This window comes from Penaeus monodon, chromosome 6 (assembly GCF_015228065.2).
Source record: "Penaeus monodon isolate SGIC_2016 chromosome 6, NSTDA_Pmon_1, whole genome shotgun sequence".
Taxonomy (NCBI): domain Eukaryota; kingdom Metazoa; phylum Arthropoda; class Malacostraca; order Decapoda; family Penaeidae; genus Penaeus; species Penaeus monodon.
The window spans coordinates 13,588,936-13,592,371 of NC_051391.1; the positions used below are offsets into that span (position 1 = coordinate 13,588,936).

Here is a 3,436-nt window from a genome sequence, read left to right on the forward strand (position 1 = left end):
AGATCACAGCCTTCAAGTGGGGGTTGGAACTACAAGGTCCTTCATGGAGAGAATCGATGCAGTCTGCATTCTGTGAACAAATAAATAATATCAGACTGTCTCAAGTCATAACATTTTTGCAAAATGAAGAAACAAAATAGTCAAAGTATGCATACTTCCTAAAGCTAACATCCTTATTAATCAGAGAAAAGACAAAGGACCTGTAGGAAAAATCATTCATATGTCAAATAACAAGGTCAGTCCCAGACACACTGAACCCACCCTGGCTAGAAACATAGGAAATATTTTCAAGAATGGTTACCACTGATCAGACTAGAATAGAAAGAGACATATTATATTACTATGGCTAGAATAGGACAAGGCAAGATTGCTTTTTGTGTGGGAATTCTACTTCATAAATTTATTTCCCCAGTGTTACAGCTGCAATAATACCAATATCTTTTTTTTTATTAATACAGGCCCAAAAAATCTTTAATCTGGAGTTTATATGTATACATCTTTCTAAGTATCATGCAAGTAACATGGGTTTCTGACGGAGACAACATGGCATAAGGTAAAGTGCACAGAATCAATAGCCTGATCAATTCCTCTTTTATGACACTGCTGCTGTAATGCAATCATAAAAATAAGCCTTGTTTCAGATGTGATCAAGCATCAATGTGATCTGCATATCTTCAGCATTCCAGCAAAGTCCATATATTCATATTCAGCAAAATAAAATTGAGACAATAACTCACCAAGAAATTTCACATTCCATAAACAATTTTCAATTTGATTCATACATACAAATTCTCAATCGCTGTCATTCGCTGTCATTCCATAAATCAATTTTTTTATTATTAAATTTAAAATGGGGGCAGAGAAGCAAAAGTTTTAAGAATCATGATCTACAATTCCATAAACATGTTTTTATAACCATCATTTTAAAACACAAAAAGGTAAGCAGCTACACTTTTTTGGGAGAACACAAAAATGAATCGATGAAACTTGGTTAATTCAGTCAGCTTAAATTAGATCAAAATACATACTTACAATTAATGATTATTCATTTCTCATTAGTGCCCACTTGTAACTCCCGCACAAAATTAAAAAAAAAAATTATTATATCAAAAATGTTATAATTTCCCATAAAAAGAAGACAAAACTGAGAATATCAAATAGTGGAAATACATCAATGAAAGTGTAAGGTCTCACTAGACCCACATTTGTCAACAAGGCATGAGGAAGCAGGAGCGAGGTTGGGCGTTGTCCATGAAACAGGAGGTGAGCTGCCATTTGAAAACGTCCGGGGTTTTAATTTTCAATGGTACACAAAAATATAAAATTTTGGGGAAAAATAAGACTCTATTCTAGTTTTTAATAATATATAGAATAGCAAATTTTTTTAGAAACACATTTGGGAAATTTACAATTTAGAAATAAAAAATAAATTTTTAAACTCGAAAACAAAACAAAGGAACTGAGGGAAACCCAAAAAAAACGTAGGTTTGAGCATCAAAAGGGGTTCACATATTAACAGAAAGAAAACTAAGAAAAAAGGGTTTAAAATTTCACTGGCCTAAGTGTCCCTGGGAAATTTAAAACTAAATTCCTTCATTTGAATAGCCAAAAAAAAACAGGGTAAGGGTTTTTTATATTTTCCCTTTTTTTGATTTATCCATCTGATTTTTCTCTCACCCTTGTTAAAAAACCAGCAAATCATGAAATCCTTCTAGGGTCAGTCATATAAATGACACACCAGTCAATTTTTCCCGAAAGTACAAGGAAATACATATAATATAATAACCAGTGGAGAATATATAAAACATCATCTAGTATAAAATAATATAAAATAAGCCACAATTACTATCAAAACCCATAAATATAATATAAATATTAACCACAGAAAATCCTACCAAAAACAAACGTTCAACCAGATAGAAACAGTTAAGATCCGTTTCAATATAGGGGGTTTGAGATACATAATAAAATAACCCCACTCTATCAGAAATGGAATTATGTCTTCACCTTCACCAATTTTCAATTTTTTAAGGTGCTTTTTTTACTGTGAAACATCTTTTTTCATCTAATTTTTCATGTAAAATGATAAAGATTTGTTTTTTTTTAAAGAGGAAAAAAGAAAAAAAACGGGCACTTTTTAATGCTCCCTTATTCTAAATTACATGGTACAAAGAAACAGACAAATAAAGAGAAAAGTACTGAAAAAAGCGTAACAACCAAAAAAGTTTAAAATAACAAACACAACTTTCTACTAAAAAAGCAACGTCTTTTACCTTCTATATAACAAATTTCAGTGGAATTTAACAGCACGCGACCAAAGAGAGGGTTTTCACACAGGAATAAAATTTATTTAAATTCAATCTTTAGTTTTTTCATTTTTTAAAAAAAGGCCCGAAAGGGAGGTTCACCCAAATCCCCGCCCCTTCCCCGTCAACACAAAGCAAATTGTTTTCCAGTTTTTTCAGAGATGGAAAAAAGTATTAGAGAATTTTGTTTGACAGTTAAATATAAATACACCACCCCCCCCCCCCCCCCCAAAAAACAAACAACACACAAATATATTATATATATATTATAATAATAATATAAATATATATATAATAATTATAATGAAATAAAATATTATATAATATATTAATTATAATAATATATATATATATATAAAATATATATTTTTTAAGTTTTACATGGTATATATATATGATAATAAGTTGTGCTTTGTGGTGTGTGTGGTGGTGTGTGTTGGGGTGTGTGTGTGTGTGGGGTGGTGTGTGGTGTGTGTGTGTGTGTTTTTGTGTGGTGTGGGGTGGGTGTGTGTGGTGTGTGGGGTGGTGTGTGTGTGTTGGTGTGTGCCCGCGTGCGTATAGGCTTAAAATATAGAGGTATCTAAGTATATGTTTAGTGAGTGATAATTCATATATATGAATATATTTGATGCATATAAAGCATGAAAAAATATGAAATTATAATATATATATATTATATATATAATATAATTTTTTATTTATTTTTTTTATCATTTTTTTTAATATTCTTTGTATGTGTAAAAAAAACAAAATTTACATTAAACATACTACATACATAATACATCCATACATACATCATACATACATAATAAAACACACGCATACGCAAACCACACAAACACACACACACCACACACACACACACACACACACCACACACACACACACACACACACACACACACATAAACCCCCAAACATACTATATATTTATATAAATATTATAATAATAATACTAATATATATATATACTAATAATATATACACATACATCTGTACAAAATTTACACATACATATATGAATATATGCATATACAGGTATGTTTGCTGGAATTTATAAATAATATTTTATAATAATAATAAAAAATTACAACACAAAACACACAAAACATAACACACACACACAAAACC

The 3,436-nt window shown here is 30.2% G+C and overlaps 1 pseudogene; it reads right to left on the bottom strand.

Annotated features, from left to right (window-relative positions):
- The window catches only part of LOC119574249, a 9,891-nt pseudogene extending 9,822 nt beyond the window's left edge, over positions 1-69 (bottom strand).
- Between the last annotated feature and the right edge of the window lie 3,367 nt (positions 70-3,436).